This window comes from Pezoporus flaviventris, unplaced genomic scaffold, assembly GCF_033815535.1.
Source record: "Pezoporus flaviventris isolate CSIRO_AGI_PZ_B2104156 unplaced genomic scaffold, CSIRO_AGI_Pfla_v1 ptg000005l, whole genome shotgun sequence".
Classification (NCBI taxonomy): Eukaryota; Metazoa; Chordata; class Aves; order Psittaciformes; family Psittacidae; genus Pezoporus; species Pezoporus flaviventris.
Genome location: NW_026892553.1, coordinates 19,831,460 through 19,855,040, shown reverse-complemented (window position 1 = coordinate 19,855,040; position 23,581 = coordinate 19,831,460). Strand labels below are relative to the sequence as shown.

At 43.4% G+C, this 23,581-nt stretch overlaps 1 long non-coding RNA gene across 2 annotated transcripts; it reads right to left on the bottom strand.

Moving 5' to 3' along the window:
• Positions 1-1,039: 1,039 nt before the first annotated feature.
• On the bottom strand, positions 1,040-23,104 carry LOC133265569 (uncharacterized). 2 transcript variants are annotated; one of them, XR_009742022.1, is made up of 5 exons: positions 21,991-23,104; positions 20,615-20,953; positions 19,090-19,152; positions 9,887-10,179; positions 1,040-1,551 (listed from the first exon to the last, which is right to left on the bottom strand). It is a non-coding gene; the product is annotated as an uncharacterized LOC133265569 (long non-coding RNA). The 2 variants fall into 2 exon arrangements; XR_009742021.1 differs by lacking the exon at positions 19,090-19,152.
• Between the last annotated feature and the right edge of the window lie 477 nt (positions 23,105-23,581).

Sequence of the window (23,581 nt, the reverse complement as noted above, 5' to 3'; positions counted from 1 at the left end):
CGGTAAAAACAACCCGAAAAGGGGTGCGATAAAGGAAGGGGATCGAACCCTAAAGGCGTGCGGAGGCTTTGAGCACCGCGGCGGCGTTCGGGAAGGGGGAACGGGCAAGAAGCGCGGAGGGAAGGACCGGGACCATAAACGCGTTACCTTTGAGCCCGAGCGCAGCCCTGGAATAAAAAGGGTTTTACGAAAGTGGCGCGAAGACAATATCATGTGATCGCGGCCAGGGCGGCTCCTTCCCGCACCGACCAGCCAAAAACAGAGCGGGGAATAAAGGGGGGAAGAAAGTACATCCGCTCCCCACGCCATTAGCATAATTAATTGTGTCCTGCAGCTGCCGCCGCCGCTCCCCGGCCAATGGCAGCCACCGCCGGCCGGCCCCCGGCTTCCTCCCGCCCGGGGAGGACGGCGATGGCCGAAGACCTCGGGGCTGGGGCGGGGGACACGGACGGAGCCGCCCGCAGGACGGCGGGGTTCGGGGTGGGGGGGGAGCGCTCATGGGGGTGCTGCGGGGGCTCCCCCCGTGGGGCCGCAGCAGCCATGCGGCCCGTGCGTGGCCGCGGTCACCCGGGACCCCCAAGCTCGGCGCTTGGGGGCGGCTCGCGCTCGTTTTGGGGTGAAAAGTCCCCAAATGGTGTGTGAGCGCTCCTGGCTTGGCCTGTGCGGCGGCAGGCCTTGCCCACGGTGCCAGCGGAGCCCGCACTCCGTGGCCTTCCAACGCCTGAGCACCCCGAGGGCTTTCGATACCCCTTGTGATCACCCCCACGGGTCTTAAGACACCCCCCGAGGGGTTGCAGCACGGAGCGGGCGGCACTGGGGACCCCCGGTCCCGACACTCCGGGCGGCCCTTGCAGGAATGCCAAAAATGTGCTAATTGTGCCCTGGGAGCAGGCGCCTTCCGCAGGGATTAGCAGGCATCATCGTTAAAACTAATACCAGCGATCACCAAAGCGATCGATAACGAAGTTTTGCCGCACTTTCCTCCAGTTCACTCTCTTCAGTTCGTGGAAAAAAAAAACCACCACTGTGAAGTGCCTCGTTTAACCCTAATCATCGGTATCTGGAGTTAGAACAAAAAGGTCCCCATGGAAACCGAGCAGTAATCTATCAGTATTGCGTTCGTTACACAACGAGAAAAGGGCTTTTGTCCCGCCTGTATTTACTACTGTTTAATTTCTTCTTTCACACTCCCCAGCCAAGTTCTGTCAGGTTTGAAGGGCGAGTTGTGCCGAGCTCCCCGACTTTCCTCCCCGCGCGTTGTGTGTGTGTGAGGCCTAAAACAAAGCGCTCCCGGAGCAGGACGGGAGGGCTCTCCGCGGGCAGACCCATGTCCGAGCCTGGCTTAGGATTTGTTCCAGAAGCTCCAATTTGTTTCTTCATTATCAGTGGGAATGCGCGGCCGGGTTGTGCTCCGCAAACTTCATGTTGTAACGCCTGGCGTAGATACGGGATTTACTGACTCCTGGTTGGGAGCTGCGCAGAGGGCTTCTGTAATGGAGGATGCAGGGACAGTCAGAATTGGGGTTTTCTCCTGGTGCCTTTCTGAGGTGCCTGAAAGAGAGCAAAACGCTCAACGTGAATCCAGCAATTTAGTGCGAATGCTAAAAGAGAGCAAAATGGTCAACGTTTAAATGAATAACTTAGCATGGGTGTGTAAGTTTGTTACCAATCCCCCTGCAGAAACGGTATAGGGAATTGACACAGGAATGAGAAATACAAAAGCATCTTGGTAACTCATACACGCACAACAGGATAGAAAACATCCCGAAGTAAAAGATAACTTCATGGCTAACTGTGAAACAAAACTTGTTAGAACTTGTAGCAAATGAGCACTAAATGTGACACAAGTTCTAGAAAACTGTCTTCTTTGTATGAGAGAAGAATCCTTTTGTATTACGTTGTTATTATTTGACATAAAAAGTTCTATACTGAGTGTTACCCAAATCTTACAGGCGAATAAAGTGAGCGGAGGAGCTTTGCCTCAACACATGCTGCAAACGGATCCCCTCTTCTCTGTCAGTGCAGAAATAAATGAGTCTTTCAACAAAGAGAGCTGAAGATGGTGAAATAAGTCCACATGAAGCGTGGCACAGATAAGATTAAATGGTATTTTTACATCCTCCTGCTGACCTTTGACTTGTATTTTTGTGCATCTCGGGAGTTCGGGGGGGGGGGGGTGTCTGCGAATACATCAGCTGTTCAGAAAAGGAGTGCTCGAAGGAAGAAGCACCGGGGCCTTTCTTCATCTCTGCCAGGGCACTGCAGAGCTCAGGCGTTCCTCCCGCGGGAGCTCTGCGTGTGGGGATGGCCTGGTCGCACACACGTGATTTATGGGTTGTAAGGTGGTGCTTGTAAAGCACGGTACTCGCTGTGGGGAGGTTTGGTTGCAGGTTAGGAGCATCGGTAGTTAGACTAAAGGGAGGTGTGATCCCCACACAGAGATACAGCCCAGAAAGTGTGCTTTCCTGAGGATCACTTTCCGAATTTGTTGTGAAATTAAAAAGCTCTTTTCTTGTGCCAGAAACGCAGAAATTGGGTAATTTTTATCTGTACTGGGATTATGTGCATGCGAACATGGCAAGGAGGTATTTCTGTTTCCTTCATTGCACGTTTCAGTGCTGCAGATAATTCTGTTCTGTCTCTTCTTGGTTACTGATTCATTCATAAGCCAACAGCTATGTCCAAGGATTGCCCTGGACTGTCTCTTCCACTCCTGTTTCCCTCAGGAATCAGACCTATTGTCTGACCTTTTCCACCACAGTGAATTGTGCTGGACTATCCGGATGCATAAAAGGAATTAAAATCAGGAACAAGTATGAGGGGTTTATCTTTGTGACACAGAGAATTACTCCTTCAGATCAAACTATCCCAAGCTGCGCATCGGTTGCTTCATGGGGAGATTTCTGTCAGATCTGCCTTGTTTCTCAAAACTCTGGGAAGAGTTGGAAGTCTTAAGGAGGTCTTCTGCTAAGCGTGCAGAACAGCAGCATGAAATCAGTGTCCAAAGCCCTGTTTTACAGCCAGGTCTGGAGCCTTTCACACCCCATGTTTTGTACTTCTGGAAGAAAACGTTCGGAGAGATCAGGTCACCTTAAAAAGAAACACAAAATGCAAAGGAATATTTAAGAGGAAATGCTGTCATCGTTAGCTGCAGTTGTTCTGGTCCTGCAGAGGCTGATCACTTCTCCTGTGAATGCTCACAGTCACTGCTTGGGTAGATCTTTGGGGCTCCTTAAAAATGTGTCTCCGTTTGCCTCCTGCACGCTTTGGGGTTTCCACCTAACTCTGGGTTATCTGTCATCTGCTGCTGAGCTGCCTTTGTTTTAAAGCATTCAGCTGAAGAACATGTACAGGGAAAATGATTTCCTCTTATGACAGAATAAAAAGAAATATTCTTAAGATTACAATGTGATTGTTCCCTTAATGTCAATGAAAGATTTAAGTTTTCTGAATAATTGCTATGTATTCATAATTCCCTACAAAAAATGACTGATAATAGAGGGTTTGTTACAAAAGACTTCACATTTTTGACACTGTGTTAGTAAAACATTTGAAACTGCCTTTCACCTTGTAATTTCTATTTAATTTACTCATGAAACTATTGAATATAGAAATACATGATATGAATAAGCTGTTACCTTTCATTTTGTTCTGCAAAACATGCCTATAAACAGACCAAATCCTCTCCGAAATAAGACCAATTCACATCGAAAATGAGAAACGAATGTATGCTAAGGGCATGGACTTCATGGCTAATTTTAATAGTTTTATCACAGTATCGATTGCTGTGATAAATAATGTAACGTGCTGTATCCCTGATGTGCTGTATATCTATAACTATACACTAATAGCACTAGTATAACTATAATACCTCATAACTAATAACACTAATATCTCAAACCTGTCTTTTAAAGACAATTTATTATAAACATTTTTATTACAACAAAATGCCAAGAACAGAAGCTCTTTCTCATAGTTCGTTCAGTTTGGAGCTGTGTAAATGTGCTAACCTTGGCTTTTAGCTTCCCAGTCCTTTTCATTTCTTTTGGATTTATGTTGTTTTCTAGTGTACTGAAATGAAATTTCTCTGCAGCTCCTTTATGCAGTTTCTAGAGGGTTTGATCTTGCAAGTTGCTTCTACATCCATTCACATCATGGGAAGTTAAATGAACTCATCCGTTCACAGTCCTGATTCCTTTTATTGCTTTCCATTTTGGGGTGAGTTAAATCCTGAACTTTGGATGTAAGCTGTCTAATTGAAAAGGCAGCTACTTGCCTCCTATATGACCATGTTGTGTTCACAGGATAGGGCCCTATATGATGCTGAACTCCTGTAGTGGAGACATTTCCCATATAAACATGTATTTTCCCTTTCAGATTCTCTATAGATAAGCTGTCTTGTTAGACACGTCTTCATGCACACTACACATCCCTCTGCCGTTTCACTGCGATCATGGATTGTACCTGTCCCAAATTCCTTCCTTACAGTCTCCGTGCTTTGCTATTTGCCTTTCTCATCAGGTTTTTGTTGTGTTACAACTTCCCTGCTTCAGTGCAAACGTCCACATTCTTCCCACAGACAGGTTTCCCATTTTGCCAAATATTACTGGCATTTTGATAAGTGTTCTTACCTGTATGTATTACATGGCATTTCAACAAATGCATGCACACTAATTACGAAGGACACTTTTCAGTGTTGTAACAGAAAGCAACTTCCCCTTTTGTCACATTGCTGACCAGATTTCCTTTCCCCCCGGCTGGCAATCACAGTATGTTGTGAACTGCCTCAATTTTGTGTAAACCTTCGTTTTTGGATAAGCTGCATATCCAAATATGTGCTTAAGCCCTTAAAGCTGTGTGGGTAGCTTAAATGAGGGTGTATAGGTTTGCAAACTGAAAGCTCTGTCTTGCGGAGCAGCAGTATTTCCCTCGAAACACATTGCAAAGGCAACCTACAGACGTTTTAGGTACATCCTGGGTAATGCGGAGATGAGGGATCCTGCTGATTTGACAGCCCAGTCCGTATGTGCAAGGGCAGGGAAGCCTTCGATCCCCGTCCTGCAGAGCTCTGTATGGACACTTCTCCTTTGAGTCAGTGGAACAAACAGGACTTGAGTAAATGTCTTCGCTGCGTAAATTTAAGAATATGCTCAAGTCATTTCTAGATAAGACATCTCCCTCCAAAATACACTTCCCTTACAGCACGTGACATCTGAGAAATGAGTCAATCACTTGCTGTTTGGCCACAGGTGACATGGAAAATTCATCATTTGTTGAGCTCTGTTACTGCAGGATGCAGTACAGTATTGCCCACACTGTTCTCTGCAGCCTATAGGTATTATCAGTGTTCTATGTAAGGACCTGATGAGAAGACCCGGAGCCCCAGAGCTCGTCCTCATGTTTCCATTGCAACACATGGTCTGTACGCTCCTCTTTGTCCAAATGTTCCTTCTCAGGTAAAGGAACACTTTTACCTTTCCCCTGTTGACCAATGTTCCCCTGTTACCAGTTTGTCATACACTCTGCAGGACACTTTGGGCATTGTTTCTGACAGGTGGCCTCTAAAAGGAGGTAGAGGAATGGATAGTTGTGCCTACAACATCATGCACAGCCAAAAAAACAGCTGGTCCCCAACGCTGAACTCCTACAGTTGGATGTGGTAAGAAACACCAGGATTCTTCTCTGTTTGCAGGCAGGAGCTCCCACGTTTGCCTGTTAAATGTACAAAACGTTATGGGGCAGGCTCCATAACCCCACCTGCAACTGGCAGGATGTTCATCCTTCATCAGGTCGCACCAGCACCCAGAGAATCCCCGAGGCCCTCTTCTCTGCAGCATCAGGTTGTGCTTCAAGAGCGCCGATGATCAGTGTAGCTTCAAGAGCATCAGCTGCACAGAAGCAGATGTCCTAGACAGGAACCAATGTATGCAGCCATTAAATTCAAAATCTTGGCTGTTAGGCTGAGCTCCTCGGAGCAGGGCAACGTGAAGTGGTTTTTACATCCATTTGGGGGAGGCATTTCATTATGCAGCTTGTCAAAGTTGCCCTTTGGTGCTTTCCCTCCCAAACAGTTGTGCAGGAGCTGGGCAGCGCTAGAAGGTCCAGCTCAGAGCAGCTTTCCCTCTCACAGGAGCATTTCAGAAACTCGGGGAAGAGCTGGGTTTACAGGGCAGTTAAAACACATGGACACCTCAGGCAGACAACACCAGGATGTCTGCTCCAGCCCGCAGAGCAGCTCAGGATTAGAAGGGCATAAAACCAGCTTAAACCTGCTCTGTGTACCCAGAGCTATGGCTGGAGGCATAACACAGAATCTCACCCTCATCCCGAAGCAATGCTTTTTTTTTTTCCCAGTGCATGTGTTGGGCATGCTCCAGGTCCCTACTGAGGAGATAAAATACATTAACAGTAGTTTAACACACTTCTGCATACTTTAAAGAACGATGCTGTTATGCCGTGCTCAGAATGTTCTGCTGGAGAAGAATAACGTGACAGGAGGTAAACACACCTCAGCATGAGGGAGAACGTGTAATTTATCTCAGCACAGTGGGGAAAGCGTGCTTGCTTTCAGTAATAAAGTCCACAGATCCAGTCCAGCCTGGAAGTAAGGCTGAGGATGGATGCGCACGGGAGCTCACACAAGAGATGCAGAGATGGGGGTTTCGGGGCAAAAATACTTTCTTTTCTAGGAGGGAAACTCTTGCATCCGAGCGCGGTAACTCAATGTCTAACCGAGGTAAGGGGGTGGAATTTCCCCTCCAGAGCCCGTCCCAGCTGCGAAAACCTCCACAAAGCGGCTTTTCCTCGCTGCCAGCAGCAGCCAGTGTGGCTCTGCCCCCAAGCTGCAAGCAGGTTGAAGTACAGCGCTAAGGAAGAAAAGACAAGTATCCCCAAACCCCGAAAAATACCCGCTCGCCTTAATAACAGGAGAAGAGCTCAGGACATTGGCGGTGAGGCCAGAGGCTGAAAAGACCCCCCGAGCCTGGGGTCCAGGTGCCGGGAAGTGGCTGCAACTGTGGGCTGCTGGTAGCAAGGATGTGCAGCAGCGTCTCTGCTGTGGCGACAGCAGTCCGGGGTCCGATGGCAATCCAGAACCTGACTGATGGCAGTCCAGCACTGAGGGCAGTTCAGAACCTGATGGCATTCCAGAGCCTGATGGAAGTCCAGAATCCAGTCGTATTCCAGAGCCTAATGGCAGTCCAGGATCCGATGCCTGTCTGGGATCCCGCACAGCAGCAAAAGCTTCTCTGCCCAGCTGAGAAGACTGGCTTGAAGCCACAGTGATCTGGCAGCAGATGCAGTGCCCACTGCTGCCTCCCCTTTGCCTTCGAGCAGGAGGGGCTGAGACCCGTCCCTGCCCCATTGGATCTGCAAAATATCATCCCTTTTGTCTTTGTCTTTTCCTAGAACTTAGCAGTTATCAGTTCTGGGAAGACACCTCCTTCCCCCGTATGCATATTTACTCCTACTGTATAAATTAACCTATAAAGTCTGTTTTAAAAGCAACGCTTCTGTGGTGTAAGTTCATCAACCCAAACAGAACATGGAACTGATGTGCACAAAAAGCATTTTTTCATGTAAATCAACTATCTCAAGAAACCAAGTTAATGTTTAAGAAAGAGGTTACTGTGCAGGTCATTACACTTCATTATTTTCTGGTTAAACATGAGCCATATGCAACCAGCTGAGGCACATTCACAGTTTACATGGCAGCATTGTCAGCTTTGCAAAAACGAGGGAAAACATTCCGCTTATTGTGACTCAGCTCTGGAAACTCGTCATGTTGTACCTTCCGTAACATTTCCCACCAGTTTTCCCAAGGATAAAAGTGAAAATCAAAGCCAACGGGTAGGAATTCTTGGAGGCAGGAACCCTGAAGAATTCATACTAAACTGAGTGGATAAATCAGTCCCCTAGTTCCCAAGCCCTCCTATTCCATCTGCCTTTTTGTTAACTCTCAGAGAAAAAACACCCATTATTTTCTTTAGATTTTCATGGAAATACATAAGCCAGTTCTGCAAACACCTAAACACTTTATTTAGGTGAGTAAAGTTACTCATCCACGTAGGTATTTGCAGGATGAGCCTTTAAAAAGTACACGTCAACTAAAGATACTGATATGTATAAACTCCCCTGATCAATCTGTGCTTGCCAGTACTGACTAGCACAATCGTGGCATTTCAGCACATCAAATGGCGAAAGATTTGTTAACTTCTGCCTCCTACAGGACTGAGACCGAAAAAGGGGAGTTTAATACCACAGGTAGGGCTCAAGCAAAACCCAGGCGTTCTTCAAATGACTTCACCCTCATCGCTACACTTTTTGCTCACAAAACACCACACTGAATCTACCACAATTACGTTTTCTCCCATGCAGTGGGGGATGCAAAAATCAGAAGAAACTGAAGAGAATCAAGTCCAAGAAAAGGAGCTGAAAAATTAAGTGTTAACACAGAATTATAAAGCAAAATGCAAAATGTAGAGCAAAAGAAATTTACTGTTCTTTTTCTTTTGAAGTTTCCAAACAGATTCATTGAAAAACTTGGGATTAAAACAAAAAAGTGCTCAAAATTGAAGGGCTGACAACCACAAAGCACCCAGCCCGCTGGGGTCTCCTCCAGACCACCGTGTGCTCTCATCTAAGCTGAAACACCAAAAAAGCATGGCAGCAATAATTCTTAACACCCAAATCATATCTGTCAGCAAGAGGATGGTTGTAGGAGTTCCTGAGCTCTGCCCACGAGTGAAACTCCGGCTGCAATGTGTTTTATGCAAAGCCAAGTCCACGCCATTTCAGCTCAGAAATGCTTTTGCGGTACCTCGTGGCACGGCGCTGGGTCACGACCCAGGTCTTGAGAAGCCTGAGTTCGTAGATGTTGGTTTTCACTGGGGCTTTGTTTACCCTGGACTTAGACATTTTGTATTATTAAGAATCTGTGGCTTATGAGGACATTCTATTTATCTTACCAGTCTTTTTTGATGGAAATGCCTGAATTTTCTTGGAAACAGGGATTTTATTGTGGATTCTTGGTGCCCCTTGGAGAGGCTTATTTTTCTGGACAATAGTTTTCCTTAGTGTCACTACCCTTTTGATTTCCCAATGGTCACAGGCTCTCAAGGTCGTGCAAAGTGCATCCTTTTGTTAGAAGGGACCCAGAATTTTGTATAAAAAGGCAGCAAGAAGATCTCTGTTCAGTGACTTAAAGTGTATTTTCTGCCATGTACCCCTGCACTAGATTTTGGCTGTTTTGCTTAAAAAGAAATGTGGAATTTGGAAGAGGTAAGGTTTAAAGGCAGATTACAATAGTATGCTCAGTAGGTATGTGCTTGCTAATTTATCACATATAAAAGTGAAATGTAGATTCTGAAGCAGAATTTTCCACGTGAACCTCTGTAATTTAAACATGCAATGTATCAGCGAGATTGTACCTCACACATAATGCAATATAAAGCATTAAAACAATGTGCCTTTCTGGGTTGTTTATTTTGGTTTAGCTTTCCTTTCCTTTCCTTTCCTTTCCTTTCCTTTCCTTTCCTTTCCTTTCCTTTCCTTTCTGAGCTATTCATTTTTTTAGATCCTATTCTCTCCCATTCCTTCTGAGGAGTGGCTGCATTAAAATACATTGATGGATGCTCTGGCTTGTGGCCTCACTGCATTTTGTGAGGGTGCTTTCCTTGTTTAGAAGGTAAATAGCTCCTCTCTGTACTCACCAGAAAGCACAAAACTCTCTGAAAACTGAAGATTCAGTGAGAATAAGGTGAATTCTAGTATAAATTTCCCCCTCTGTGTTTGCAATCTTCTTTCACCCTCTGTAACATCAAGTTTTGATTAAATGTGGAAAAAAAATACATCAACCTTTAAGAGCGCTTCAATCCTTTCACTTTACCTTTCAGTACAAGATTACACAGAATTCCGTAGAAATTTCTTCTCTGCTTTGTAGGAAATATATTAAATCACTTCACAAACTGCTCGAAAACATGCCTAGGAATAAGCACAGTTTATCTTCAGCATGTTGTAGCTGCATGAGGTGCCTCAGGGCTCGAGAGGTCGCTTGTAGCTTTGGGCTTTTGACGAAGTTGTGAGCACGCCTGTTAGGCTGCGGCTTTTGTTCTGCTGCTCCGGCCAGCTTTTGCATAATCCCTTTTAGCAGTGTGGTATCATCTATTCCCACTACAAAATCTACAACCAAAAAGAGCACATGCATTAGGAACTCCAAAATGGTCGCTTTGGGGACAGTTTAATTGTGATTATATATTTCTGCAGAGGTGACCAACAGTTGCAACATGAAATGTATCAGCGCCGTTAGCATCAACCCCACAAATAAATTCTCACCATCAGTTTAATTGCTAAATTACACAATTTAAAATCATCTTCACCCAATTAAATACTTCTCCACTTTCCTGATAAAAATGTAGCTGTTAAAGATGCACCTTTTTGAACTGCATATTTTTTTTCCCTCTAAATATGCTTTTGCTCAATTTTCTTTAAAGTCTTTAACAAGAAATGAGAAAAATCAGTTGATTTCCCTTTTGCTTTTTCCGACCTGGCTCCATTAGCCCAGCACTTTAACTCTGCAGATCTCTCAGTAACATTTACACACACACAGAAGTGTGCTAAGTCTGTATTTTACCTGCGCCCAGTTTTAGGAGCTGATTTTATTAGAGGAAAATGCAATGACAATGTTTTGCCCAAATGACCAGGCGATTCCCTGATACAAAGCTGATTAAAGTCAATGGAATTTTTTTCCCTTCACTGACTTCAAGTCAAATTAGAAAAAGTCTTTGGAAGAGACTTCAACAAGAAGAACTTGCTTAAATTTTGTGTAACGATTTCTGACACAACAGATTATTTCAGAGACTGAAACACAAGGCTCACACTTCATTTTATTTCTCTTTAGCTTCTATTTGTGATTTCCCCATGTTTTGCAGCCTTCGGTGGCAAAAGGGCTCCGAGCCTCAACAGCAGCTTTGCTTAATTAAGAATTTAGGAGCAGAGCTCTTTTACTTTTTGTCTTTTTACTTGAAACGTTTTCAGGTCAAAGTAGAGCTGATTCCCCAATTAGGCTCTTACACGCTGCTACGTTCTAGTAGCGATAAAGTTAGAAAGCAACAAATGCACTAAATCCTGACAAATCAGTTTCTTTTCCCATCTGCTCCTATTTGCTGGGATCACTTTTAAAATCTCCCTCTCCGATTCCCACAGAGCAGCTGAAGGATTTTCATCACCTCGGGGTTACATATTTCATTTGTAAAGAGATGATGAATTCTTAAAAGCTTCTATTTCACATAGGGGTGGTTTTTAGAGAATATGGAATTTTCTTAGAAACCAGGATTCCTTTTTAGTTTAGATCTTTTCTTGAGCTTCGGCTGATGCAAGCCATAGGCACAAACAGCTGCACAAAGGAAACTGGGATTTTATTGTGCATTCCTGGTGCCCCTTGAAGAGCTTATTTTTGTGGACAATAGTTTTCCTTCGTGTCACCACCCTTTTGATTTCCCAGTGGTCACAGGGTTCCAGGGTCGTGAAAAGTGCATCCTTTTGTTCCTCCTCGCCTAAAATTCAGTATAAAAAGGCAGTTAAAGGACCTGAGAGTTGGTTAAGGCATGGAGGGTGGGTTTTGTGGCAGAATTTAAGCTGCATGCTTTGTTTAATTACAGTTAAGATTGCAATTCCAGAGAGAAGATACCATTAAAGACACTTTTAAAATATCCCAAAATTAAATATATATTCGTAAAGTCACAGAAGTAATCCCAGAATATCTCCTAAAATGATCGCCAAGCAACAAAATTCCAGTGTTATTTTAATATCTATAATTAGAATTGGTTTAATTAATTTCCTTTTTTTAAATGGGCTTTACGATGTAATTTTGCTGAGAAACACTAACAAATCATTATCTACTGTTCCAGCTAAATCATGGTTCTTCAGGACCCTCTGCTTTTTCCAAAAGACTCATGAAAACTGAATTTGTGGCAGGAAATTTAATAGCCAAAATTTTTCATGAAAGAAATATGCACAGTTCTTAACTCTGTGTGCTTCAGTGTGCAAACACTAAATGCATTGTGTTATTTGCAATAGTCTAGCCGTTGAACATCCCCACAGCATGTTCCCATCATAGTTTCAGGTTTTATGTATGTGTATGATACAAGACAGCTCTTTAAGATGAGATGCAGCCTCAATTTCAAGGCTTGGGAATTTGTGGCTTGATGGTATCCTGCCCTGGATAAAGTCAGGACTGTAAAAGAAGAAAGCAGATGGTGCTCTCCCCTCTACATGCACATTTAAGGAGCCTAATGCAGTTTGCAAGGTCCCAGCAAGAGCAATAGCAGCTACTGGGTGGAGGAAAGTGGAAGTGCCGGAGCAGGGCTGCGAGGGGTGGGGAGGGGATCAAACACGAGGCTACATCCGGCTGGAAGAGCGGAATGTTGCTTACTGATACTGGAGCCTGGGAGAAGACACCTGATTTATTTATTGATGCCCGGGAGCCTGCGGTGCTGTGTCAGACTCTTCCCTGCTTTAGGAGTAAGGCTGAACACAGTCTTTAAAGAGAGAAAGATATTTACCAAGGTAAAGTAAACTGTTCCATGAAAAGTGTGCCATCTCTGAGCAACTGTTGCTCAGTTTAGTTTCCTAATGAAAAACAGGATATTATGTGTGAGAAACCTGGAACAGTCTAATTTGGAACAGCTTCATGGCACTTGTCAGTGGACTGCTGCATGTGCCCATCTTCCTTTTTTAGCCAAATTCCCACTAGGCAGGCAGAGAGTTCTCTTTTTCCTTCTTTTTAGGGAAAGACAAGAAAGACAAAATTTAGTCTTTTTGAAAAGACAAAATTTTTAGGAAAGGACAAGATAAAGACATTTTGCTTACAGAAAGAGCAGGATACATTTCCCACTATAAACACTGCAGTTTGTAAAGGAATGGGGTTTGTACTGAAATGTATGCCAAAGTCTTCGAAATCTTCCCTGAAAAACAAGATGAGAGAGTGCTTTAAAGATATTTTATGGATCCCTTACACTCCCTCTCCTTTCAAGGAATTCAGCCCTGCATTCTCAAGGTGGGATGCTGATTTTTCTAAGAGCAAAAGGAGGGCACCTGGAAAGAACAGACTCTGTGAAGTATTCCACGTCCAGAAGACAACTTCATCCTTACTGTTCAGACATCCTGTTACCTCGGAAATGGAAGGTATTTCTAATATACCAGAATTCTAATATACCAGTTAAACCTATTTATCTATCAGCTGTTGCAGTGCTCACATATTGGTTATATCTAATGCCAGACTGGTGAGCCACCAATAGATTGGCATCAGTCACTGATATTTAATATTAGATCTATTTTCTCTGGTTCAGTGTAAGGATCACGGTCACACAGCACGATAATTTTCTGTGCAGTTGATGACTATGACATTTAGCGAGTGAGGATTTAACTTCTAATGAAGCAGCAGTGAGTGGTTGCTACCAAACATGTCATCTTGTTTGACCACAGGGTTTTCCTAAATTTGACTTGCCCTGTCCATGTGTCCATCTCAGCCCTGAATCTTCAGTAGCCTGAAGGATTATTCCAAGTAGGATCCCATAAAACAAGCAGAAGATAATATCAGAATAAAAAGACTAAGAGTGGTTAATTTCTGCTTCATTTGGCACTTCCATTTAATACAAGAAAAGAAGCTGAAAGAATTGAGAGGGAAAGCACATTCCAATGAACGCAGGTTTGGCTTTTGCTCAACACAGACCAATCGCTCACTGCTTGATGAAAGTTGGAGGGGCTCCATTCTATCACGGTGTTCATTAGATCCTTGGCTACATAAATGCTGAAACACAATAATGTGTCACACAGTCCCATGATATAGAATCACAGAATCACCGGTTGGTTTGGGCTGGAAAGGGACCTTAAAGCTTTTTTAGTCCTCATTAAGATAAATCAAGTAAGTACTGTACAGTGTAGCTCAGAGGTATAATACACATCATGTAAGAAAGCCCATTTTTAGGACAAGCCTGAGAGGACAGGCTGCCAGTCCCAGAGACTGAGATTGTGACCAGAACTTTTGCAGTTACAGAGCTGGGGGCATCAGCACATGGCTGAAGAACTGCTGCTTCCATGTGGCCAGTAACAAAGGTCATTCTAACTCACACCGGTTGCTTTTAACTCGTATAATTTACCTCTGCAGTAGAAGAGGACAGAGCTGCACAGAGCACCTGGAGCTCTCCAGGAATAGTGGCTTCACCTCTTTCTGTTAGTATTTAATGTTTAATTTATTACACTTTCTGCACTGGAACTCAGCATACTTTTACTTTCCCTTTTCCTTTCTTTTCCTTTCCTTTTCCTTTTTCCTTTCCTTTCCTTTCCTTTCCTTTCCTTTCCTTTCCTTTCCTTTCCTTTCCTTTCTTTCCTTCCCTTTCCCTTTCCCTTTCTTTCAGAACTTCAAACTGCCTTTGATTTACACCGCTCCTCCTCTAATGTCAGTGAGAAGTATATATGGCAACCAGAGGAGAAGACACCCTCTCTGCAGCATTTGTATTTCAGTTCATTCGTACTCACACCATACAGGAGCACCTCAACAAATCATAAAGCATCTCTGAACTCATTATTGCCCAATGGTTTGGTTTTGGTTAACTGAATTATTACTGCAGTTACTTAGTTATTACCTTTTCTCATCCACAAATACAAAGTCTTTGCCCAAAATCTTGTTCACATCTAGTTTATGCTACTTATAAAAGTTTAAATTAGATTATCCAGTTCTGGGAACAGACTAACATTTATCATCATCCTTGTCAATATATTTCACCTCATGCAGTTGTTCTTATGGGATTTTAATGTAAATCCAGATAAAATTTGTTACTTTCTAACAGTGGGTAGAGTGGGTTTCATCTCCTCAGTTCAGGGCACTGAAACAAATCTGAACAAATAACCCTGAGTAACTCAGATCATAATGCACTCTGAATTTTTCACTCTGGGAGGTTTTGATTCATGTCTTAATACAGTTTTAAGTGATGAGGATTTTGGGATACCCTTGAAGCTCTTACAGAAGTTTATTTCTCCAGCAAAACTTGTGGGATTCTGTATATTTGTATGCAGATAATGGACTATGACTGGAATTTCAGGAAACATAGAAACATAGAATGGTTTGGGTTTTCTAAAGCACACCAGGGGAAGGAATCCCTGTGAGATGCACAGGCAAGAAGGTGAGGTGTCCGGATCTGTTATGGAGCAACAAAATGTCTGAAGCCATTACAGAGTGTCAAGGAGAGGTGTCTGGAGCTGTTATGCAGTGATGAGGTATCCAGAGCTGCTATGGAGCAAGGAGGTGTCCAGAGCCATTACAGACTGACAAGGCTGGTGTCTGGAGCAGCCGTTACGGAGTGACAAGGTGAGGTGTTCAGAGCTGCTATGGAGGGACAAGGCAAAAAGGCAATGTGTCCTCAGTCATTATGGAGCAACAAGGTGAGGTATCCAGAGCTGCTATGGAGTGACAAGGTGAGGTGTCCGGAGCTGCTAGGGACCTTCTCTGGCTAAGGCAGTGGCTTGCTGCAGGTTTCTGTGCATGGTCTCTGCAGGCACGTGAGGTGATGGGTGCTCCCACTGCCAAGCCACTCTCCTTGCGGGGACACCTCAGGACAGCCCTGGGTGCAGATCGCTTTGGGGCTAATTCACATAACCCCCCCAAGTTTATCCACGAAGGAGTCACAGGCTTCACTTGGATTTCCCTCCCTCTTGCACTCTGTGAAGAGCTGAGTGGTTTAGAATCAAGCAGGGCACTCTGAGCCTCAGCAATCCATATTTACATGAGGGCAAAGAAGGGTGGGAGGCATTTAAAAATCACTCGGTTCAAAGGTAGTGGCTGGTCTTTGCCTGTCTGTCAGATCTCAGAGGAGTGAGTGGATTTTCATGGAGGAATTTCATGGAAATTAAATCTCTACTGGAGTGATCCATTCAACTACTAAAGCTTCAGCCCAGTTTTGTGTCCTGGATGAATGCCCTGCTGAATAGCTTGGTAGGGATGCAAAAAGCCACCTTAAAGTAGGGAATTTTTTTCTGCTAAATTGACTTCAAAGTAGTAATTAAACAATAGCTAGCTTAAAAAAAAATAAATCAAGTTATAAGAAGCTATAGGAGCAAACTACAGAGGCTGTATTTTGGGAGGGGACAGGGGGACGGGATGCTCAAACTGGCAAAGCAACTGGGAAGATGCAGACTGCAAGAACCAAAATGGGTGCAAGGAAGTAAAATGATTTGCAGAGATTCAATCTGCAGTTGAGTCCGGAGCTGGGTAAGGGGAGGCAGGAGCCAGGCTGCTGAATTGTGTGGGATATTTTAAGCAGAAGGATCCCATTCAGAGGCTGAAGCAGCTTTCTTCAGCCTTTGTCCTGTCCTGTGCTTGAGGTTTGTCTTCTCCACCAGGCTCTGCACAGAGCTGAGGTCTGCAGAGCTCACATTCAGCTCTTCTTTTGTGGCCAAATGCTTCCTTGCTGTCAGTCTTCTCCCTCTGCCTCCCAAGCCCACAGTCACCACTGCACTCTCTCTGTTGATGACTTAGAAGCATGTTTGTCTTGAAGCTAATGAAACCAAAACGACACCAAAGGAAAGCTAACCTCCCCTGCAGTACAACTCTCTCACTAGCCTTCACTTGCACCTTCTCTCATCATGTCTGTTCTGCAAGGAGAAACCTGGAAGTTTACAACCTAATTTCATTTCAAACCTCTTCAGAGAGGGTGGTTTGCGGCTTCCCTGGGCTGTTTAAGTGCTTTTGTGGCATTACTCCCACCTAATTTGTTGTGTAGAGGATGTCACCAAATTAGCCTATGAAAGAATCATAGAATCAGAATCCACTAGGTTAGAAAAGACCTTTAAGATCATCAGAAGATCATCTTAAAAAGAGAGAGAAACACGAATTTGGCACTATCACAGTTGCTGGATTTTTACAGTGTTTAAGGTAAGGCTTTACTATTTGAAAGTGAAATGTCCAACACAGCACTTAATTGGATTAACACATTTTCTTCCTACTCCCAAGGCATTTATGAGAATTCCTGCTCACGTTCAGTCCCTGGAAGCACTGCAGCGTACACTGCCAGAGAAGCTGATCCATGGGTTGTTAAAAGTACTGTCCGTCTCTGACGTGTCGAGTGAACCCATGTTAAATAGTACTCAGGATAATGACTTTATAGTCTTATTAAAGCTAACTGCAGTCCTTAGGCTAGACTATAAGCTTAAATATTCCCAGTGTCCCAAATGTTGTACTGTTAGTGTGGTACTTACTGCTAGAAGAAAGCTCATAAAACATCATTTGCAATTGTTCCATTGCTTTTCAAATATACTTCACAGTTTATTTGCACTGAGAATTGCTTTTCATTTCTTAAACTTGAATTTAATAGGTTGCTGATAACCACAGTGTGGTGTTATGAGAGGATGAGCTAAAAACCAGCAAGAACTGTTGGATGCCAACTGTAAAATGCCGGTGGGTTTTAGCCCACACACAGATCCTCTTACTGTCAGAAGCCTTTGCTACACCTCTGTCAGAGGGCTGGTTCCCTGTCAGGCAGCAGTTCATGTGATAACTAAATTTTGTCCTCTACGAGAGTATGAAGGCAATACATGTTACTGTTCAACAACTCCTCATAAGTACTGAAAATGGGAACAAGATTCAAATGCTTCAGTGCTGCTGGGCAGGTATTCAATGGCAAACCACAAAGACTGTGCAGCAGTGCTAACATAATTCCTGGAAAGTCCACAATTTCATAGATGTTGCAATCAAACACAAAGGCAGAGCATGTGTTTTGCTGCAGCTTTTCTGCCTCACTACTCCACACCAAACAGACAACACTGCTGGAGTATAAATAACCAAAAGCTTCAAAGGGTGATTTCTATCAGCTCAGCTTGAAGGCAGCAGCGTGTAGGACAGGAGCTGGCCACAAGTCACTCATGGCCAGTGGCTATGTAAGGGACAGTGGTGTGCTGATCACTGATTTCTCTGAATAACGGAGAATCTCCATGCTTCTTCCCATGGAGAGCTCAGGGCTCTGGGGAAGCTCCCTTGTGTGCCAGATGGGTTTCCAGCATCAAACTGTTCTGGATTGTAAAACTGCATAGGGCTGCATGGCCAGCGAAGGGGAGTCCTCTCTGTGACCACATTTGTCACTCCCTGGCTCCAGCAGTAGTGCTGGCCTGAAACCAGTCAGATCAGACTGCTGAAAACTAAAACCTTTCCATCACCATCACCCTCCCAGTTAATGAAGGTACAGATGATCACACAACTCCTCCTCTGGGAAGCAGAAGGATCTAAATTCTCTGTGCGAAAGGACATAAATTACACATACGCGAGAGCCAAGTCCCAAATCATGCCCACAGAACATCCACCTCTTTTGAGAGAGCTTGACCAAAACTGTGGCCTGTTCTCTGAATACTTTAATGCTGAATGTCATTCTAACACTCACGTTTTACATAAATTCTGTGGGTTTACTTGCCTAGTGCAGGTGTTCCCAGAGGTCAGGCTTCAAAGCCATTGCCAGGGCTCACAAGTGAGTGTTTTCAGTTACATTTGACAGTGATTTCTGACATATGAAAAGGTGAACAGTGTTTGTTCATCCAGAAAGTTTAAGAATCATAGAAAGGTTTGGGTTGGAAAGGACATTAAGACCATCTAGTCCCAATCCCCCTGCCATGGGTAGGGGAACTGCTGGTCTAAGATACCTTTGTTGTCTGACTGTAAAGCATATATTCTGGATAGTTCTAGCACGTCAAAACCCACAAGGGTGTATTAAATCCATAGCAGTGAAATCCTTTTTGAGATGGAAAGCTCAGGTGTACAATCTGAGACTTGTTTGTTTATTTTTAAGGAAGTGCTGATGGTTTTAATAACATATTGAATTCAAATGAGGTGACCTTTTCCATAAGCCACAGATGGCTTAAAACAGTAGCTCCAAGAACCATTCAGTGCCTTCAACTGGTTTAATTCAGAAACTTAAAGATGGTTATTGTAATGACAGTACCATCAGCTATTTCTGTGTTGGTATGTTTTTAGCAGAAAAAAAAGTCATGTTAAAATACTAGAACCCAAGTGGTTCTAATGTCCTTCACTGATCTTTAAATGTATCTTACCTCTAGCCTCAACAGTTTGCATGTTCCAGTTACTGATTGTAACCACAAACATCTGTTGTGTATCTAAAACAAGAGTGAAGTCTAAACTGAATACATCATAAATCAGAACAAGGAGGATTTGTATTAATCCTTTTCACATTTGTCTGAAATTGTGCCATTACTTTTAGAAATAAAATCGTACAAAATCCAACACTCTTGATGTTAGCAGTGAAGTCCACCTGGATAAACCAGGGCAGCATTCATGCTTAACACAGCGCTCTCCATTTCATAGAGAAAAATCTGAATGAGGAGTTATTATTTCATGCCTCATACATGGTGTAAAACTCTTACTTCTTGTTGGCATTTTATAGAATCATAGACTCATAGAATGGTTTGGGATGGAAAGGACCTTAAAGCTCATCCAGTTCCAACCCCCTGCCATGGGCAGAGATACCTTCCACTGGAGCAGGTTGCTCCAAGCCCCGTCCAACCTGGCCTTGAACACTGCCAGGCATGGGGCAGCCACAACTTCTTTGAGCAGCCTGTTCATAACTACTTGTATAACATTGTGGCTAGAGGCCTCAGAACACATCAGAGTGCTATTACACTAGCTGCTGTGTAAGCCTGTAGAAAGAAACAGCTCTTGCTCATAAGCAGTGAGCTGAAGTAGCATTCTTCTTGAAGTGACTTGGAGCATGAGATCCTAGTAATGGATACAACACATATCATGTGAAACCTCAACATACATAATCATTTTCTAGTTGCCACAGAAAGACAAACCTGGACTTAGGTCAGCGCAAAGCACTTGTTCATGTATTAACAAAGCATTCACTGTTTTGTCTGCAAATAACAGGAGAGGGATATGAACACAGCACATAGAAAATGCATACACTGAGGTGATGGAACACTAAACTGGTGTCCTCATGGACATAGCCCCCTGTAGCACCCCACAGAGCCAACGCACTCCTGTGCTAGAGCTTCTATTTCAATTCAGTTGCTATGAATGAAGGAAGGAACCTCTGTATTTTGTAAGCCTGGAAGATGAAAGAGCTAATTCAGGCATGTGAATGCTGTACCTTACACGTATCTTTATGCTAAAACAATATGCGGTAAAATAATTGAGGTTTCAGTTACCACTGGCAACATTTGTTCTTCTGAAGCAGATTTATGGGGGCTTGTTTTGTTCCACTTTAGGTTTAAAGCCTGGATATTTCATACCTGTTTTAAGAATGAAAGAATATAAGATTAACAGCCTTGTACAAACCCAAGCAAATGCAATCAAGTATCCAATACATATTGGCTGAGAATTATTCCAGACCTTAAAATTGAGCTTCTGTTGTACAATAAAAGCAGAGAAGAGACTTGTTTGCCTGTGGTGTTCTAGAGAAGAGCTCAAAGCTTGTTGGACGCAAGATCCCCAGGCACAAGCATTTGATGTCTGTATTTGACTACCAACAAGGACAACATTACACATTATCATTTGAATGCCCACTAAGCAAATTAGAAGGTTTTTTTTTTTCTCCTGTTAAGCTAAAACTGGGGGTACCTGCAGTATAGCTGAGCAGTTCAGGATTCTCCTTCCCTGGGACACTTTCCACTCAGCATCAGTCTTCCTGTTTTATCTCGGTTTCTCTCCTCAATCCTTGCAATCAGCTTTTTGGGGATATTCTTAAAGCAAAGCTGGCAGCACTTGTCTTGAAATCTTAACTTGTAAACACATTGCCTTTGTTCACAGGGTTGAAAGCACTGTCCAAATCGAACACGAGGGTAGTCTGAGCAAGTAGCCAGGGTTGAGCTGTCTGTGCTTGGAAGCTGCCAGCACTGAAGTGATGGTGTGGGGCTCAACCTTGGTTTATTTCAGTTACATCTTGTACCTAAAACCAGACTGCAGAAAGAGTAAGATTTGACTGACTGCACTTGTTTAGATTGTACTTAAACCATGTAGCAGAAACAACAGCTAGATGTTTTTTAGAGGATTCAACTTATTTCTAACATGGCTTTACTAAAATAGCTCCCCCCTGTATATTCTAACACACTTTATACATAAATGTTTGGGGTTTGTTTTAATCAAGCACTGCTTTGTGGGAAATAAATGAGGTTTTATTACCCACCATTGTAACAAAATACCCCTAAACTTAGCTGCACACACTGAAGTCACTGTAAAATGTACTCCACTACAGCTGGGCTATAGAAAATCAACAGAACTGATCATGCCTTTGCTGAAACATGAATGGTTTCTATAGAAGTCTGAGGTCTATAAAGCAACTGGGTTAATGCTGTATCTGTGAACAAACGACAAGCTCTAGTTTGTAATTTTAGTCTTTTTAGAGTCTTGATTATGACATTTCTTCTTCTCTTGAACTGGAAGAAAGTAAATAATTGAGTTTGTGGGTGATGAGCTGCCAACCATAGGGCACTGAGAAGTTGTGTACATGGTGGTTAATGCCTGCTGGGCTCCCAGCCAAGATGGTCAAAATACTATAGCATAAAGTTAGGATCTCCTTGTGTTGCCATTTGCCCACTGCTATCAACTGGCTGCCCATAACCTGGCATTAGGAATAAAAACAAAGCTATGATGCTCCTGAATGTGACCGTGAATCATAGGATCTCTGGCTGTAAAACACCACAATGATAAAACATGAAGTCAGCTGAATATGGTGTTCCTAAAACTCATTATTTTGCCTTGCTGAGCCTTTCAGTGAAACTAAGTAGGTAAGAATTCAGTATTCATGTGAAGTATAGCATCCCCAGGGTGCTCTTAAATGCTGTGGTGTAAGAGAATAAAGCAACTGGCTATGTTAAGTTCCTTTGGAAAGAAGAGAAAATACACTTGTGTTTGGAAAATCAGACATAACGGAGGAATAAACATCTCCATCTGGTAATGCATACAAAACATTGTCTGAGCCTCCATCCTGTACTCACACCTTTGGCTCACAGCCTCTCATGGAGTCAGTAGGGTCCACCACAGGAAGCTTGTTCTGCCCAGTCCTGCAGGTGCCAGGGTACACACTGCACAGCTTCTATTTCAAATGAAACCACGATCGCAATGACCTTTAGTGATGTATTTTCAAACCGTCCCCTCTAAAGCTCCTTCTGCAAAGGACGACAAAAACCTTGCCAGGGGGAAACAAAACAAATTGTCACGGGAAGGAAACAAAATCACTGAGAAAGTTTTTTCATTCAAAAACCAAAGCAACTGTCTTGGTGGCTTCCTCCCCCAACAGCTGATACTCACTAAACATTCACGGCAAAGGAAAAACCAAGGAACACCAAAGAGAAACGTTTTCCTCAGCACACAAGGTGTTTTCTGGAACTAAATGAAGAGACAATTCTTTGCTCATAAAGTGCAACATAAAAGGAATAAAATAACAAGATGGCAGAGTAATTTCTGTAGGGATAGAACTGCAAATAAACTATAGATTATGATGTAAAATGGCAGCACCTTGAATACTTAAATGTGTATCACTATTTGAGTTTCTCACTATAGTATAATGCAGATTCAGTCAACACACTCAATAGGAAGACAACTTCCTGAAGAAAAAGTGTTATTTTTGTTATTTGCTTTGTTTCAGAAAAATAAGCCATGTCCTGGAATGTGATCCTTGCTTTCCATTTCTCTATTTCATTATTATGGCAATTATAGCTCATGGCTGTTTCCCAAACCAAAATGATGTTTTAAAAGGTTTTAGCCATGGGGAAAGTGCTTTATCAGTTTGATTTATTCTTGCACCAGTATGATACTGAGCTGCAACTTGTCTTCTACCACTGAGCACAACATCAGGGCTTTAAAATCATCACTATTCCACGGATACAACAGATCCTATCAGAGAAAACAGTTTTGCTGATACAACCTGCTACAATACAGTTTTTCTCAACACAGAACAGTTACTCCCGTCATAAATTGTGCTCCCCTGTGCTGTTGAAGCACACTGTGTGCGCTCTGTGTATCTGTTAAGCTGCAGTAAACAGTTAGAGCTCAGCTCACTTCATTATTGTTGCCATTTTTCTCACCTTGTACCTGTTCAAAGTGACAACCCACTTTGAATGACTTTGCTGTGGTGGCAAAAATAACCTGGGAGTTCCTCTGACTGTGAATGGAAAGCTGTACCCACAAAACCTGCAATCCATCTTTCTCAAGGAAGGAGCAAGATCCTTGTGGACATGAACTGCAGAAACCAGTACCAAAGTGATACCTCTGTATCTCTGCCATAAGGTATTAGTAAAAGGTAGGAACAAAGCGTAAGATCTCAGTCAATGTGGACACCACCAGCACAGCGACAATCTGCCATGCAATAACTGTGCTTTTCAGCTGAGGCTTCGCCAGTACAGGGCATTCAGCAGGGATTTGTACTGATCACTGCTGGCTCCAGCAGTTTCTTGCCCTTAGCACCTCTTCACCTTAGTTTCTTGCCATGCTTGCCTCTCTTAACCCCTGTTGTCTTGCCCAGTTCATTTCTCTTCAGCAACTGCCATTCCCCCACCCCTTCTCACAGAAAAGTACCTGGGAAGCTGC